This window comes from Coenobita brevimanus, chromosome 70 (assembly GCF_032717465.1).
Source record: "Coenobita brevimanus isolate Jiangsu-jjx chromosome 70, ASM3271746v2, whole genome shotgun sequence".
NCBI classification, from domain to species: Eukaryota; Metazoa; Arthropoda; class Malacostraca; order Decapoda; family Coenobitidae; genus Coenobita; species Coenobita brevimanus.
This window is the reverse complement of record NC_137023.1, coordinates 37,975,471-37,994,584: the sequence shown is the minus strand read 5'-3', so window position 1 is coordinate 37,994,584 and position 19,114 is coordinate 37,975,471.

Genomic DNA, 19,114 nt, shown 5'->3' with positions numbered 1-19,114 from the left:
CCTTCTTTGGGACTGGCTGAATGAGAGCAAACTTCCAGCAAGAAGGAAAGGTACAAGTTGACAGACAAAGACGAAAGAGTTTGCCTAGGCAGGGTGTAAGCACAGAAGCACAGTTCTTGAGAACAACAGGAGGGACCCCATCAGGCCCATATGCCTTGTTAGTACTGAGGCCAGTGATGGTAGAAAATACATCAACTGAAGAAATTTTAATGTCAGCCATGAGGAAGTCAGAGGGGGAAGTGATGGAGGAACAGCACCGGAATCGTCTAAGGTAGAATTGGAGGAGAAAGTTCTGTGTGAAGAGATCTGCTTTATCAGTAGAAGAAATAGCTACAGAACCATCAGAGTAGAAAAGAGGAGGGAAGGATGATGAGGTAAAGTTGTTAGAAAGATTTTTGGCAAGATGCCAGAAGGAGCGGGAAGAATTCGAGTTGGAGAGTTGAGAGCATTTAGTATGGATGAAATTATTTTTAGTAGAGCGAAGAACAGACTTAGCACGATTCCGGGCAGAAACGTAAAGATGATGTGATTCAGGGGTGGGTTGGCTCCGGTACCTTTTGTAGGCCCTCTCCTTGTTGCGGACAGCATTAGAACAAGCGTGATTAAACCAAGGCTTTCTTGCGTTAGTCAAAGGATATGAGAAAGGAATGTATGCTTCCATGCCCGAGAGAATAACCTCCGTAATGCGCAAGGCACACTCAGATGGCTCACGGCCATGGAAGCAATAATCATTCCAGGGAAAATCAAAGAAGTACTGCCTGAGGGCCTCCCAGTCTGCGGCTCCAAAATGCCACAGACGACGTTTCCCTGGAGGGTCCACAGGCCGTACCGGAGTGATAGGACAGGTTAAGGTAATAAGGTTGTGATCGGAGGAGCCCAACGGAGAGAAAAGATTAACAGAGTAAGCAGAAGGATTAGTTGTGAGGAAGAGGTCAAGTATGTTGGAGCTCTCTCCAAGGCGGTCAGGGATACGGGTAGGGTGCTGTACAAGCTGCTCTAGGTCATTAAGGATAGAAAAGATGTAGGCTTGTTCACCAGGTGGATCCGTGAAAGGAGAGGAGAGCCAAAGGTGGTGGTGAACATTGAAATCTCCAAGAATGGAGATTTCAGAGAAAGGAGAAATGGACAGAATGTGTTCCATCGTAGAAGTAAGATAGTCGAAGAATTTTTGATAGTCAGTAGAATTAGGGGATAAGTAAACAGCACAGATATATTTAGTCAGAGAATGACAGGAAAGCCGAAGCCAGAGTGTGGAGAATTCAGAAGAATCAAGTTCAGGAACACGAGAGCAAGAGAAGTCGTTGCGTATATATACACAACAGCCACCTTTGGCTTTGAAATGAGTATAGAGAAAGTAGGAGGATACAGAAAAGGGTTTGCTGTCAGTTGCCTCAGACAGCTGAGTCTCCGTTAGAAAAAGAAGGTGAGGTTTAGAGGAGGAGAGGTGGTGCTCAACAGAGCGAAAGTTAGAGGAAAGGCCACGAATGTTGCAGAAATGAAGAAGAAGAGAGTCAGACAGTGGTTCCAGGCACCTTGAGTCGTCACCGGGAGAGGGGCAGATGGTGGGGGCATTTATGGTCCCCCCCCCCTGGGGACTCCGAGGCTTGATATAACGATGCCATTTTAGGTAAATTTTGAATAGGAAGTGTAGTGTGTACTGTGCATGTAGTTTGGTGAAGATAGTTAGAGAAATTTGTACTGGAGAGCATGCTGGCCTACTCTCTGTGTAACTGAGACACTGAAAAAGTTCAGCAAAGGGGGATGGTCAGGAACTAGTCCTGAGGGCTGATGAAACGGGAGCTCCAGCACTCCCTGTCATCAGCTTTCCATCCATCTCGGGAGTACTGCCCTGCTCGACTGGTGCTACAGTCTACTCCACCTGTGTGTGTGTGTGTGTGTGTGAGGAAAAGTTTTTTTTGTTTTGCAGGAAGGAAAAAGGTTTACATTTTTGCCTTTTGACTGCACAAGGTCATGAAGGGACACAGTCAGTTTTTATTGTCAATCTTCAACATAGCAAGAGTAGATAATAAACTCATATACACTTATAATACTAGTTAAACAGGGACAGGAGAGAAACAGACTTTGTCCACATGTCTGACCTGCCCGAGAATCAAACTCTGTAGGGCTTTGGGGGTGGAGAATCATTAAAGTAAATGTGGAAGGGTATCGAAGTGATGTGTGGAAAAAAGGGGACGATATGCGTTCGTGAGTGGAAGAGAGAAGGGGTGTTGTTAGGTGAGAGGAAAAGTGTGTGGTGGTGAGCACTATGGTGGAGGTTATGCAAGTGAATGAGTAAGAAATGTATAAAAGTTAGAGAGAGAGAGAGAGAGAGAGTTGATATGGGATGGGTATTTGGCGAGACGTAATTTAGGACCATCGTAAATTAGAGAGGCGATACAAATTTTTGTGGCAATTAGTGGTATGCAAATAATTACACCAGTTGGTAATATTCAGGCCACAAAATATTACACACACACACACACACACACACACACACACACACACACACACACACACACACACACACACACACACACACGTATTTCTGTGCCCGGAAATAATATGGGCGGCGTAATGTTTGTCAGTGTGAAAATGGCGTTGGTTATTAGTGTTAATGGAATTTTTATATTTTCATGAATGGTGCGTCTGTCATGCAATTTCCACTGCTGCACACGACACGGTCACTGTAGATATGGTCACAGTTCGCACGGTCACTTTATACCATCACTGAACACGCGGCAACTGTTCAGATGTTAATATATTCTCTCTCTACCTCTACATACAGTCAGTGTTCAAACGGTCACCATTTATATGATCATTGTTCACACGGTCACTTTACATGGTCACTGTTCACACGGTCATTATATGCGGTCACTGTACACAAGGTAACTATTCACACGGTAGTTTATACTCACGGTAATCGTACACACTGTCACTGTTCACACGGTCTGTATGCGGTCACTTCACACGGTCTCTGGTTATACGGTCACAGTTCATACGGTCACCAAACACGGTCACTGTTAATACGGTCGCTGTTCACACGTCACTGTTACGTATACACCAGTACAATCATATGGTGCAGCCGGAAGGGATATGTCCAGCAGAAAGAGCTTGTTAGGAGAGTAAGTGATTTGAGAGAGTAACACTTTATCCTGTTATATGTAAGTGGTATCTCTCTCTCTCTCTCTCTCTCTCTCTCTCTCTCTCTCTCTCTGGACAATTACTGTATAGCACCCTGATGTAAGATTATAATGCTGTAAACAAGGACTATATATACAGGAATTAGGGTGAGGAAGGGGCATGACGAGGCCGATGGGAAATTACACAGGGACCTGAACACGCCCTTAACTCCCTCCATTACACCAGACAAACCACCTCTCCTCGATCCCCAACTAATCCCCATCTTCCCTTCCGCCTCCCCTAGATCAAACAGGCTCCTCCTTCCCTATTATTCCACTTTCACACCCTCGTATTCCCCAGTCTTTCCCTTCCCACCTCTTCCCCAGTCCTTCCTATCCTTTTTCTTCTCCTTCCGTTTCTTCGGCTCCCCCCTCCTCTCCTCCCTATCTTCCGTTTACTTCATTCCTTCCTTCCTCTTCCCCTCCCTTGCTTTTCCTCTCCCATCCTCTTCCCCTCCCCTCTGAGACACCACAAGTCCACTCTTCCCCTGCCACCCATTATGCCTGCTCACTTTCTTCCAACATCAATTTACAGTTTACTTTAGCATTGTTAATTTACCATTAAAATTACTTGGTCCCATTTCTTTTCCTATTGTTTCCTGTGTTACATACTTGTTTGCGCCCAACGCACTTCTCCCATTTCTTATTTTGGGTCTTCATCCGTACACTTTATCACGACTAATACATACAGCATTTGCCGGTGCTTTCATTCTCGTCAATAACCTGTTACAAAATCATATGCGCTCCCGTTCTTTCTCACCCTCACACATTAGATTTGAACGTAGCGGAGATTTTGTCTTTTTGAAGCTTTTTTCTTAGGACTCTGGCAGAATAAGACAGATCCCTGGCTCAGCATTTTTATAGCACTTTTTCTTGCCTAACACGATGTTCTTTTAACAACTCGGCTTTTGGGATAAAGAGGTGACAGCATAAGAACAGGTTAAAGTGGACAGTATAGCCACTTCTCCTAACCATCACTGTCCGTCAGCCCCTGCCCGTTTGCCAACCCTCACCCCATCCATCAGCCCTTGCCCCTTTTCCCATTGCCCACACAATCACACATCATTAGCCCCTGAAACCCTTGCCTATAGCCCACCAATCCACACCCTACCAAGCCTCTACCCCGTACCCCCGCTTCTTACTCAGCCACTTTCATCCCATCAGCCTCTTACCCTCAAGCCCCTCCTGATCCCCCGCCTATTACGCACCAAGCCACAACTCATTAACCCCTGCCCACCTGGTTATTACCCACCCAGTCATACCCTATTAACCCCTTCCCTCCCTCCTTCCTATTACAATGCCACAACCCATCAGCCTCTGCCCCCCTGCCCCCATTACCCACCAAGCCAAGCCTCTCTGGATCCTCGTAACTTCACGGACGCTTCCCCAGTTCAATTCCAGAGATCTCCCTAATTCCCGGAACGCCTTCCTCCCCTGCTCTAATCTCCTAGACGACTTCCGTGTGTTCCCTCTTTTTAAGTCCCCTCTGGAATGAAATAGCCGAACCACTCATGTTTACTGTATTGTGAAGCTGTTGTCATTCTCAGTTCTTTTAGCATCTCTTTCGCGTCAGCTTCCGGAATCTGGCCTTCTTTCTCTTGCTGAAGCTCGTTTTATCCAGCCAGCTCTCCTACACTGATTCTTGAAGTTTGTGTTGCATATAGGTTTTTGCACTTGATTCCGTGTCTTAATCGATCCGCTTTGATGACCAGTGTTTTTTTTTTTCTTTCCTCCATACTTCTGACTCTTGCTCAGAAAAGACTTCGAACTGGAGATGTTAGATATAATTTCCACCTAATCAGCATATGGGAGGCTGTCCTACGTTGAATAATCTCATCTGGTAGCACACACACACACACACACACACACACACACACACACACACACACATTACGCCATTGTGTTCAAGTGGTTGACTTTGCCAGCGGATCCAAGCCCCGACATGCAGCCTCTCCCTCGCTCTTTGATCCCTTACCTCTCTCTCTCTCTCTCTCTCTCTCTCTCTCTCTCTCTCTCCATGTCAGTGGTGGAACCTTGCTCGTTATGCTATCTAAAGCCACTTGTTATATGTAAAGCCACTTATGATTTCTAAAGCCACTCATCCTTGCTTTGACTGCAGAGTTTACCTGGTCTATAAGATTCGCCGCATTTATATATTTTCCGGTATTCCACAGTGCTACCTTCCAGAGCGAAACGAGCTTCTGTTTTCCTTTTCCTTGCGTTTTCCTGTTGTAGTTTTTGATAGCTACTGGATATCTGACCTTAGCACGTACCTTTCCCTCACATTTGTGGTTTATGGCAAAATTTTCACTTCTACATGTTTCTTGATCCTGAGAAAGCCGAATTTCTTTATTAGGCTTTTCTCCGTGATTCCCAATTCTGTTGTCTGACGCATTCACAGGTTTTAATAGTTTTTGGGTTGTCGACATTGATTATTCTTGCAAATATATCGGAATCTATTTTTTGGCTCTAGAACACACCAATTTAAAAAGGACTTCTGCTATTCCTCTGACTAGTTTGCCATCTTAATCAGGTTTCTTTGATTCCTGGTTATTTAATCCTGGACATACCATTACCGGTGTCTCTTGGGCAGGAAATTAAATCACCATATTGTACTATCAGATTAACGGAATCTATGTGTACTGTACTGTAAGAATGACCCGACTTGCCTTTTGGATATGGGGTACCGGTGCATAGGATCCGTTTGAGGTGTCATTATAATGTGGTTCAGGTTGTGGATTGGTGACTGAAGAATTTCGGTAATGATGGGTGGGACAGGTGGTGGTGGTGGTGGTGGTGGGGTTACCAAGAATAAACAACCTGGTATATCCTCACATTCTCTCTCTCTCTCTCTCTCTCTCTCTCTCTCTCTCTCTCTCTCTCTCTATATATATATATATATATATATAAATATATATAAATATATATATATATATATATATAAAATGTGTAACCAGTACAAAGATATCATCATCTTCATCGTCATCATCATCATTACCATCTCAAACTCTTTTCCCACTGATGTAGGATCCAGAGAGCCAGAAAAACTTGGCAGAATTGAATAAGCCACATTTCTGTTCACTCACAAGTGGAGATACCGGTATTACAGTTTAAGAAATAATATTTTTTTGGTGGGAGAAAACATGTATAGAAAGGTTGAGAAAGAAGTAAAGCATGAGTGGAGAAAATCGTGGTAAAAGAAGCACAAACACTGTATGAAAATAACAAAAGAAAGAGGGAGGAGAGAAAGCCCAATAAACAGAGGATGGCAAGTGGGAGCACAAGAAAGGCCAAGGATATAGATAGTGCACTAAAGAAAGGAAAATATTGGATGAGAACACAATAAACAATAAGTGAGAATGCTGGCCAAAGAAAACAAGATTTCCTGGGGGAGAGAAACGAGGGTGAGAGGCACAAGGGGCACTGAGGGGGGGAAAAATGGAGAAGGAAAATAATTGAAATAACATCACTGATGAAATAAAAAGGCAATGAAAGTACGAAGAATAACATTAAGATAAGTAAATCCATACTGATCAATAGAATAATTACAAAATGAAAACATTTGGTATGAGGTTTCGATATGAAAAGTTTAAGAAATGAACCAAACATTGAGAATACATATGAAACGAGAGAGCAGAGGCAGTCAAAGAAGATAACACATGAAGATATTGAGGAGAAAGAAAGTAAAACAAATATAAGCAGTAAAGAAAGCAAATGAAGGCGAAAGATAAATATGCAAGTAACAAAGGTACAAACGCTAATACCAATACACCAATCCTGTATGAGACAGCCCTAGCATATATTCAGTATGGATGGTGGGTGTTAGCGCCGAAGTGGTGACATGTGGAGGTGTAGGAGGACTACTGGGCCTTGGGATAGGTCACTGTCCCCGAGAAATAGGCCCTGAAGCCTTTGCCCAGAGTCAGGCACGTAAAAAAAAACAAAAAAACAGTAGACTGATTTGTAAAACTGCGAGAGTGAAGAAGGAGGACGTGCAGGAGGAGAGACGTAAAGTATAACACTGATGGGAGGAGGAGAAAAACTGGAATGGAGAGAGAGAGAGAGAGAGAGAGAGTCGAATCCCCACTAAACGCCCAGAATTTATCGTCCATTCGCTACGTAAATCATGTATGAATTCCGGACAGTTCCCTTGAGAAAATCGGGAACTCTTGCCTCAAATTCCTTTCAGCGGGCACAGTTCCCACATAAAGTTCAATCACAGCAACCAAGAAATGTATTGAAGGCTTGAGATGGAGTTGTGGGAGTGGATGGAGTAAGGTGGATCGTACGGGGTGTGGGAGGGGGAGTAGATGGAGGGGAGTGGACGGTGAGACTTGTGGGTGTGGGTTGAGTAGAGTGGTTGGTGAGGTGGACAGAGAGAGTTGTGGGAGTGGGTTGAGTAGGGTGGTTGGTGAGGGGTGTGGGTATGGAAGTGGGTAGAGCAGAGTGGATGGTGAGGGACTGAGGTGGGGTTGGGGATGGTAAGGTTAGGGGTGTGGATAGGGAGGAGGATGGGGAGAGAGATTTTCTTTTACTCCTTCGTTCTCCTTCATTCTCACTTTATCTTCCCCTCCTTCCATGTCCTCCATGTTTTGCTCCTCGTTATCTTTTTCACTCCTACACTCTTTCAATCTTGTCTTCTGTTGCTCACCTCCCTTCTGAACTCCTTTTCTCTCACTCTCACTGCTCCACTTTCACTTTATCTGTCACTTTTTCAACGTCTTCACTCCTTCACTGTCTTTCATTTCTTTCATCATCCTTCACTTCCCTTATATGTTCCTTATTCAGCCGCCCTTTCCTTTCCCACACTTACTCCTTCTTCCTCTCTTGTCCTCCTCTTCCTCTCTACGTCCCTCCCTTCACCCCCCTTCCTCCCTCCCTCCCTCCCATCCCATCCTCTTCTTGAAAGTGTTCCAACATCAATCTCTTCCCTCATCATCATTAATTTTACCTCTCTCTCTCTCTCTCTCTCTCTCTCTCTCTCTCACTTCACTTGCCCCAGGTTGATTGCAGTGTCATTACGCAAGCCTGGTTGGGGCTAATTAAGAGATGACGATGAGGGCAATTAGTGTGGAGGGTGAGGGAGGGTGTGTGTTTTAACTCATTTAGACCTATAATGTACTTTTTAATTTTGTTCTTGGTATCTCGTAACAACATCATTCACTTTAAGACAGATTTTTCAAAGTGGATGGTTAGGTGCGCACTTAAGGTGAATAACATGATCTGGTATAGCAGCAATATGTAGTAGTAGTAGTAGAGTAGTAGTAGTAGTAGTAGTTGTAGTAGTAGTAGTAGTAGTAGTAGTAGTAGTAATAATAATAGTAATAATAATGATAATAATAATAAAGACGTCGCCGTATGCAACTGATTAACCACACTGGCCATGGAGATCTATATTATAGCCTGTCGGAACGGAACCACAGCCACAGGTGGGGGAAGGTAGTGGGGAGGGGAGTGTGGGGAGTGGTACTGGGGAGGGTAGTGGGGAGAGAAGTGTGGGGGAAGGGTAGTGGGGTGGGGAGTGTAGAGGAGGTGGGGGAGGGAGGGGGTGCACATTAAATTCACCCAGAGATAACAAATGTGAAATATATTAGTACGTTATCGGAATGAAGTACTTAACGATTTTTCCTCAGTGACTTATTTCTTGCTTTTCCTTGACTCCGACCAGATGATTGTATTTAAGTTTAATAAGGATCTGTGGTAATAAAGGAGTTAATTAAGCTAATCTATTTCCATCTGTTCAGAAAAAGCTTATCAGTAATTCCACCTGTAAAAAGCTTATCCCTAAATATTCCTGTTCAAAGGCTCCCGTAGCCTGAATGAAGTAGTCTGGCGGTGTTAAGATTAAAGTAGAAAGGATGTCATTGGATTGAAGGTGTTAAGAAATAAGTCTTAAATTTGAGCCAGGCGATCCCCGGGAGAGGAGGGGTGGGGTGAGAGGCCATTGTTTTGCTGTATTGGGATTCAACTTAAGTCTGCTGTGGAGGCTGATAAGGAGAGAGAGAGAGAGAGAGAGAGAGAGAGAGAGAGAGAGGGCTGGAGCAGGTAAGCTCAGTGTCTTTGCTTTCAATACACAAATCACTCAAATTGTTTGTCATCTCAGCACGCCGTCATTTTTATAAATGCAGATATGTTTGGCTGAAATAAGTGTTGTGTAACTGTTTATAAAGCACCCGTGCTATAACCAGGCTTAGCGTTATGTGAAAAATTTTGATCAGTTTGTTGAATTTAATTAAGTTGTACGTATAATTATGTATGCTTAGGCAGTATACAGCAGTTAAAGATGTTAATTCTTACTGATCAAAGCTAATATGAAATCCTAATCACCAAATGGTTAGTAGAATGTACTTCCATAGTATTGTAAAGCAATATAAGTTTTATTCTGAAGAGTAACATGTAATCATCAGGGTGTGAGGTAGATATTCGCATTTTTTTTTTTTCTGGTAGTTCTATATCAGTTTATGTGTGGTGTAGTGCATAACATCTTTTACAATTTCTGTCGCTCATGTAGTCGTCAATGATAAGGTTTCTAGACTTCATCTGTGAATTCTCATCAACTTAGGAGGCTTTGTAACACATAGCCAGTGTTTTCTTTACACGACACATTAATATTTTCTTGTTTGTAATCTTTATCATTGTCGAAATTAAAAAGATATAAATGGGTTATATAAGGAGAATTATCAAGTGTAATATTTTCAAGCTACATCGCTAAGATTTCAAGAAAATACAAATATCTACAACCATCTTTCTTTCTTTGTTTTCGTTAATGTTTGCAGGGGATCACGCACGGGTCTATAATATTATCCGATATTTGTGTCTAAATATAGGTCTACATACTATACAGTATGGTGAGTTAAGATAGGCTACCCTAGGTGAGAATTAGGTTTAGTAGTAGTAGCTGTAGTAGTAGTTCCAGGTCATTTGAAATATAATCCCAGTGGACTGCAGGATTTTATATTCCTTCTGCCCCTCACCATTATCTTTCCGGGGAATAGGAAGGTAGAAGAGAGGGGTTTGTATAACCCGGCAATGGAGCAGTATGGTTAGGCTATATCAGTACCACCACATGACGTCCTTCTCCAGCTAGCCAAAAGTAATATATAACTTATCATGAATAATTTATGTCAGAAGAGAGTAAATTATGTGAAATTCAGTATGCAAGCATTGTTTTTTAAATATAGTGTGGGCCGAATCTTTTTAAATGGCCGACTCAGGTGACGAGAGCAGCGGGAGGAAAGAAGCAGCCACGTCGTGCATATCGGGTAGTTTTTTTACTTTTAAAAAACCTCACAACGTCACGAAAAAACAGCCATCAAGACTTTAGTTGAATATCTTTAACTAATTTTGATTAAAGTGTTGAATATTGCGTGTAGAAAGTAGAAGAGAGAGAGATTAGTGTAACAAGTTAAACTAAGTTGCTATGAATTAGAGGTGTGTGGTGTGCAGGCGAGGATCCGTGATGACAGTCTGGCAGTGTATGTGTTGCTGTCTTTGTGGGTGCGTGCGCTTGCGTGCGCTGCGTTACTTTACGGCTACGGTATTGAAAGCGTGATTGATTGTTCGAGTGGTTGGTGATGAGGTGAACATCAAGAGGTAACAAAGGCGTGTGATGTGGGGATCCTGGGCTTGGAGGGAGTAAAATGGAGATGGTGAGTAGCTGATGTTTGTTGGATGGTGATACGCCTGGTACCATCAACTCTTGTATTTCGCGTGGCGTATGTATTTCTAGCATTTTTGTATGATATAAATGAAAATGTTATTTTATTTTCTGTTTACTAATTAAATCTAGTAACGATAAAACATTGAGTCTTTTGGGCATTGGAGTGGTGTCTGGGCTCCATCCCCGAAAGTACCTCCTCTCGTGTTGATGCCGGCTCTTTAAATTCTTGTTTTGTTTTGATTTTCTCGCACTTCTAGGTTATAAGTAGCAATTGTGAGTTCTTTCTAACCATTAATTGCCATTGACAACGAGAAAACCGCAATTATTTCTGTCTTTTGACTATGGAGGACGGTAAAACAATATTCTCTCTCGATATCAGTAGTGGCCGGGCTCCATCGCCGCGAGTACCTCCTCTTGTATGGGATCACGGGCGTTTAAATTTTCTCCTTTTAAATGACTTAATTGTCGCTTCTTTACGTACTTAGTTGGCTAGGAGTAATTTGGTGTCCGCTTAATTACCTACATGTATTTTCGATTGTGTGTATATTGAAGTATTTTATGTCCTAAGTAAGAGATAGTTTGTATCGTTTGCAAATGGCGTCTCATGGTGCTTTAAGAGAGAGAGAGAGAGAGAGAGAGATTGTTTTTACTACTTTAACCCCTTAATCTGATTTAAATAATTGATATTCTTGCGGCATCCAGATTATCGGTATATTAGGCTCCGGGAAGACTTTTTGATATAGAGAAAAATAATTTTCATGAAGCCTTATTTCACATCTTCCATCGGCTGAGTAAAATTGTCCCACGGTCACAGTGAACCAAAAAAAAAAAAAAAAAAAAAAAAAAAAAGTTATGGTTGTGTTGCACTGAAGGAATATAATTAAGTGAATTCAGTGTATACCTTCCCTATTTCCATTACTTTATTATACCAACTCTTAATATGATTAGTACCATTAAGTACGGTGACCTGAAGATCAGACAGTTTTGACATCTTCAGACGCTTTAAGTCTACGTGGGAGAGACATGGAGGTAATAATTTGATACTAATATGATAATTTAAGTGTGTTATACATAATACACGCTTTTGTCACTGTAGGCTTGCACTTTGTAATGGGTTTGTCGTTCAAGAAGAAATACAGTTTTCACCTAGCAGTATGCTCCAATTTCTGTACACATATCCCAGTACCATAATTGCATGTACTGTTGTTAAATGTGGGAGTGGAAGAGTAATGTAATACCAGGTTCCAGCAGGCTTTCGCATTTTTGATGGCTTATGCCGCCTTTCATGTCAGTGACGTTATTTAATGCTCGCTTTTTACTACCGATGTACATCATTGCGAAACATCCCAGCCTAAGTAACTTTCGATCTAGTAAAAAAAAAAATGTTCGAGACTTTACAGGTACCTCAGTGGGAATTTACTTTTATGAACATGAGTGTTGTTGCCCGTCACCTCATGTTTGCATTAACTTTTAGCTGTTTAATGAACTTGCCCTCCTCATGTAGCGCACTGGTTGTTCTAGTTGATCGCTAGTTTAGGCCTACAACACACTCACCAGTCTGTAACAACACATAGGACAGATACAGCAGCAAAGTGTTAGGAGCGTAATACAAAACAAGGTACAACAAACTGGCCACGTGCGGCCAACACACTGATCCCTCCCTAATGAGCTGAATGAATGAACCTAAACCGGGTTAGCCTGTCTGGGCCGAGCGAAGCCACGTGTGTGAGCGGCGAGCCATTGTCAAAGATCACATGGTCTCAGTTTTCCGGACATCAGCGCATTTTCCGGCTCATTGAAAGTAATAACCGTGTAAGCTGGATCCAATTAGCGGGATAATGAAGTGGTTGTGGTGGTGGGGATAATACGGTGTTAATCAGCTTCCCCCACACTGCTTCATGCACTTGTTTGATACACGCCTGACCTGAAATGTATGGTGGAGAGGATAATATGATTTTAATCAGCTTCGCGCACACTTTTTGGTACACCTGCTCGATATACACCTGGCCTGATGTGAGTCAGCTCCTCCCACACTGTCTGGTACACCTGTTTCAATACACCTGGCCTGAAATAGGATAATACGGTGTTAATCAGCTGCCCCCGCACTGTTTGTTACACCTGTTTGATACGCATCTGGCTTGAAGTTTTTGGTGGAGAGGATAATACGGTAAAAAAAATCAGCTGTCCCCACACTGTTTGATACACCTGTTTGATACACATCTGGCCTGAAATTTATGGTGCATTTATCCAACTCACGTCCTTGAGTACACTTGTCTTACACCTGTCCCGCTAAACACCTGTACTGCTCCCATGTTTGTCCTTCAGGTAGCTTTATGTCCCTGTCCTGCATGCAGATCCTTCACTAGGATTATGTATTGGTTTTGTTAATTATTACTTCCTCTAGACTATTTTGTTCAGCTTAACAAAGACACGTCATATAAAAGAGGTTAATGAAGGCCAGGCTATTTAAATGAGGAGGTTAATGAAGGCAAGGCTATAATTAATTAGATATTAATGAAAGCTGTGCTACATTTAAATGCAGAAAATTAATGAAGGTCAGGCTATATGTCACCCCTCAGTCCGGCAAATCTCTAACGCTAAAATAATGAGAATATGAGAATAAAACAAGAATTACCTGTTACCTGTTCGATCTGAAGCAGTAAATCCACCCTCTGGCCATTATACATTCTTTTAAATTTGTACTGTTATCCCATAAATGCCGTGATACATTTAATTATGTCATAGCCTGTTTGCCTTACACATCTACCTTCTAATACACTTGTTTCCCTTCCTTCTTTGCAATACAACTCGCCGCGGTTACTCACACACACACACACACACACACACACACACACACCAGCACAGTACCAACACAAACACAGTAGGGCATGAGTGGAAAGCAAACGGGATCGGAAAAGTTGAAATACGAGTCAGAAACTGCACACTGACGGTGGTGTTGGTATGGTAGGCTTGATCGGCTTTTCTACAGCAAATAGCCCCCATCCTAGAGAGAGAGAGAGAGAGAGAGAGAGAGAGAGAGAAAGAGAGTTTAATGGACGGAAAAATTGAATGTAGTTTTATATGCACATGAAAATGATATGTTTTTTTTTTCCTTCTGTTTTATCTGTTCGTTGTGATGAGACACTGGCTAAACGAGAGCAGACTTCTTTTTTTTTTTTTTTTTTAATCTTCCCGAAAAACCATCCTTATTCATGGCTGAACCTTCTCTAAGTTCTCAGGTTGGTCGGCACACCTGACTTTAGCTAATTTATCTAGCAGTTACTAGTTTTTATTGCATCTCTTGTTAACTATGGCTTTATGGTACCTAGAGTGACGCGCATTAGCCGTCTTATGGTCAGAATAACTTAAGTCGCTATCATGTTCCAGTTGAATATTAAACTTTTTTAATTGAGAGTACTGATGATAACGATGATGATGATGTTGATGATGAGCTTAGGGCTCTGAGTGTTTTTATATTTTCTCCTCTAATTCTGTATTGGACGGGACAGGCACAGTAATACCCTCGAGCTTACCTTAGACGATTTTATTCACCTGGAAATGAGTCATACAAGCCTGAAGTCATCTTGTAGCCAGATGCCGTGCGGTCCTTGTGCATCGTAAAAGAACCTGTGTAATGCTAATATACCCAAGCCTTTTTCTATTTTTTCCCGTAAGACCCAACTTCCATCTTACTTAGAATATTTAAGTTAATGATGTAGGGTAGTCATGTTTAAGCGTTGTTACTTCTCGGGTTTACTTGACTCTCCCATCTTAATAAAACCATCTGTCGTTCTCTGAAATAAAGTACTATACTAGAATTGACCCAGCCATGAGAAGGTTAATGGTGACAGTAGCTGCTATCACTGTGACTAACATAATTCACTCTGTTAATTAGAATCGTCCGGTGTTAAGTAGAAGAAATGGAACTTGGTACTATAGTTTTTCTTTTAACATCACTCTGAAAAATATAAATACATTTATTCCGTCCCAGATAGTAGCCCTCTCTCTCTCTCTCTCTCTCTCTCTCTCTCTCTCTCTCTCTCTCTCTCTCTCCAGTTCGTCCTTGTTCATCTGTTACCTCCAATACTTCCTCTTTGTCCGTAGTCACCCCTCTCGGTTTCCCTTTCCCTGTCTCTGTCCTCGTAAATCTCCGCTCTTCACGTTCTGTTCAGCTTTTATCTGTTATATATATTTAAATTTTTTCAGCGTTTCTGTTTTTGGAATCAACTTCCTGTTATCTTTCTTTTTCCTTGTCTATAGGCTTTTTTTTTGGGGGGGGGGAGTTGTATTTTTTTGTGTCCACTATAGAAAGCGCTAGAAATATAATGCTTCAGTTAAATTATCTCATGTCCCTGTTTGTTGTGTCTTCTATACTTTTTTTTTTCCTAGCGCCAGACAATTTTATTCCATTAATTAAGAGTGAGTCAAGAGGACCCCGAGTGTTAAAATTGGCACCATTCACCTTCTTACAAATGCAGTATTCCTCTCCAGCCGACACCAGACGAGTTTGTTCTGCTGAAAGGGTGTCGTAAAAAGACGTACAGAATTAGAGAATGAGATGTTTATTACGGTGGCAGAGTTTATCAGTAGACAATATCCAGATTACGACAACACGAAACACTCCTCACCTGCGTCCTGTAGCCTGCATTTCCATCTCTTCAATTTCTGTTAACCCCTTCACTGCGATGATGTGTAATTCATTTTTTCCTGCAGCCTCCGACGTATTATAATCAGCTTAGCAAAGTCTTTTCGTACCTTACATCAGGAGTTTAGCCTCCATTAATTCTGTGACGACTAGGGGCGGGTGGGGGGCACTCCGTAGCTGAATAGAATTGTCTGGTAGTAGTAAAAACAAGACGAAAAATAACCTCATTTGATGGTAGGAGCTGATCTTTTTCCACCATTGAAATTTTTATCTGTATGTGCAGATGGAAGGCCTTTGAAGTGGAGCCAGGATTCCGGAGGTGTTGATGTGTGACCGAATCTATTCCATTTCACATGACTTGGTGTTTTTAGTTTCCTCTCTTTCTTGATTTATTTTGCCACGTTTTCAGGATTTTGACATTATCCCATCTTTATGTGGTAAAAACATTTGGCTCTTGTTTTTGTTAATCTTGGAGGGAACAATCTTGCGAACTTCTGGCCTTTGGTTCCTTCTTCTTTTGCTTGAAAATAATAATAATAATAATAATAATAATCCTGCTGCTGCTGCTGCTGCTGCTGATGATGATGATGATGAATTTATGGAAAGTTAAGAATCGATATATTATACCGAGGAAACTTGAAATGTGAGACGCAAAATTTATTACTCTGACGATACTGACCCTGAGACAATAGACAGCTGAGCCTGGATGAGTGAGCTGGCAAGTATAATGCAGGCAACTCTTGTTTTTTGCTTGTTTTGTTATTTGCTTTTGTTTGCCGTCGCTTCAGAACTCGATTTTTAGTTGGCGGAGTCAACATGGCGATCAAATACGGACCTAGCTTCCCTGTACTGCTTCTCTCTCTCTCTCTCTCTCTCTCTCTCTCAACTTGATTCCTCTTCTCCGTTTCATTTCATTCACCCACCATTTTCGTCCCTTCATCTCTCCGTGTTCTGCACCTGACTCTTCTCTCCATTCCTCCAGTTTCCTTTCATCTTTACCTCATCTTCTTTGTCCTGTCCTACACCCTTGTGTCTTCAATTCCCGTTTTTCTCCCTCCACCCTGCATTCATTCTTCGTGGTCCATCCTTCTCTCCATCTTATTTTCCTACGTCCCTCTCCATCTTCCTCCAGCATTCTGCCTACCCCAAGCCCCTCTTCCCCCATCCCCCCCCCACCACCACCACCACCCAGCCGTTGCACGTGTCCTCTTGGAATGTGGCGATTAACTCCTCTCACTGGTCCTGAGGTGATTGATAGTGGAGGTAATTTTGTGTAGTACGGTATAGTACGAGTAATAATAATAATAATAATAATAATAATAATGTTATTTTTGGTTGAATGCTGGTGTTTTTGGTCATACATATTATTATTTGGTTCAGTACACCACACGCTTGCTTAATAATGGATAGGGTGCCAGGCTGGAGGGAGATAATTGTATGGTATTGTACAGATTAAAACAGCAAACATATTTGCTTACTTTGCTGCTAAGCGGATTTGAGCCAACTTATTCCCCTAAGCCCCTTGTTTTTCCCGAGGGACCCCCTAACCTGTCCACCCCTCCCCTTCCCTCCCCTCCCCCTTCTGACGCACCTCTTGATAACTTCTTGTTTGCTTTCCATTAGGTGGCCCCGCTGCCTCTCTTGCTCATTACCACCTTCCCTATTCACCTGGCGAGAGCGACGGAGGAGGGCAGGAAGGTGTGGTTGGGAGACGGAGGAGGGATGAAGAGGCTGGGAGAGAGGAGGGAGGGAGACGTAAGGTGGCAGTATCAGTGAGAGGATATGGAAGTAAGGGAGATGTAAAAAATGAGAGGAGATGGTGAAGCTGAGGGAGGAAGGGAGAGGAGAGATGGATTAGGGAAGAGAGAAGTGAGGAGTTAGAGGAAGGAAAGAGAGATGTTACGGGATATAAGGTAGACGAAAATGTACCGTAGCGTTTAAGATAAAACTGAAGAAAGGAAATACCTGAAGGAAAGCTGGAAATCATGTCTGTATCTTTGCATAAATCAGTTTGTGTATAGATGTGAATTATGTTCTGATATATGTAGCAATATTTAATATATTTTGTTATATATAAGCATTACAGTATATGCATAATAGATATGCGATATGCGGTATATATATTTATATAAAATTTTATATATATTAAAATATTTTAGGCTGTATAGGTATAGGCCTATAGCGGATTCACTTTTTGAATAAAGGTAGATGGGGAGAGAGAAAGCGAGGACGATAGGCCTTAATTTAAAAAAAATCGTCGTAAGTGAAAAGTAAGGATTGAGATGCAGTGAGTGGAAGGTTAGGAAAGAACCTAAGAGGACAGTTGAGAGATATGAAGACCAGTAAAAATAAGCGGATGGTAGGAAAACGCTAATGAAAGAGGTGAAGAGGAAAAGCTAAATAGAAATTGTGCCAAAGGAAGAGGGGAGTGAGTGAAGAACGAGAGAGAGAGAGAGAGAGAGGGGCGTTGGCAGGTGGTGGCAAGTTAACCTCTTGTGTGTACATTTCAAGTTAGGAATTAGCTCCTCTGTGTGTATATGTTATTTAGTGCTACTGTGTGCATTTGTAGGTGCGTCTGTGTGTGTGTAAGTCGCTGGCCTATGACGTGTATGCACCTTGTGTACCTAGTTGCCCTTAATTAGGAAAGAAATTTTACATGTTTCTGTGAAAGAGAACTTTTATTGCGACTGATAAATGTTGACAATTTTTTTGCCTTGCCATCAGGTATTAGTCAGATACTGAAATACGGTACATTGTAATTCATTTTTACATTGTGCTGAAAGTTTTATTTTAAGCGAGAGAGAGCCATGCAACAGTGTGTGCGTTTTGCTCAACGTTTGGCCGTGCGTGTGTGTGTGTGTGTGTGTGTGTGTGTGTTTGGAGAGAGAGAGAGAGAGAGAGAGAGAGAGAGAGAGAGAGAGAGAGAGAAATAATAGTTTGTTGCGTAGTCTACTTTGTCATTTTGCCTTGTTAGATATCTGTTCGCTGTCATATCGGGGCTCTCATGTTGTCTGTTGAAAAGGGACGTTGTGAGGCGGAGCAATTCCTCTTTTATTGGTGAGGGTAAGAAATGTGGGTAAGGACAAGGAAGTTGTAATTTTGATCGGTTGTTGGCAAATATAGTGATAAAAATAAGTTACCTCTAGTGTTGTTGTAGGTGGCGGTGTCGGATGTGTGTGTGTGTGTGTGTGTGTGTGTGTGTGTGTGTGTGTGTGTGTGTGTGTGGAGAGAGAGAGAGAGAGAGAGAGAGAGAGAGGGAGAGGGAGGGAGAGAGAGAGAGCAGTGTTTGGAGTACAGGAAGTGATAACGATGTCAGTAACTATCCTAACTATATCGTCCACAACTCCCCAGAGGTCCAAGTCTCATACAGTCTGGGCCTCGTCTGCGTAGATTAGACCCGGAGCGAAGAAAAAGTTGCCTAACAATGGCTGTGCCAAAGTTCTGTAACAAAGGACTTAGGAAAGTTTGAGTAACAGTTGAATAAGAAACTGGTAATGAGCGTCGCCTGAACCCCGAAGAAAGAAGTCACTCATGTCCGTCTCGTATGATTTCTTAGGAGGGGGTTGGGGGTAAGATGTGATATTATACATGTGGTGAAGAGGAATGTACAGAGATGAAGGGTATGTCACG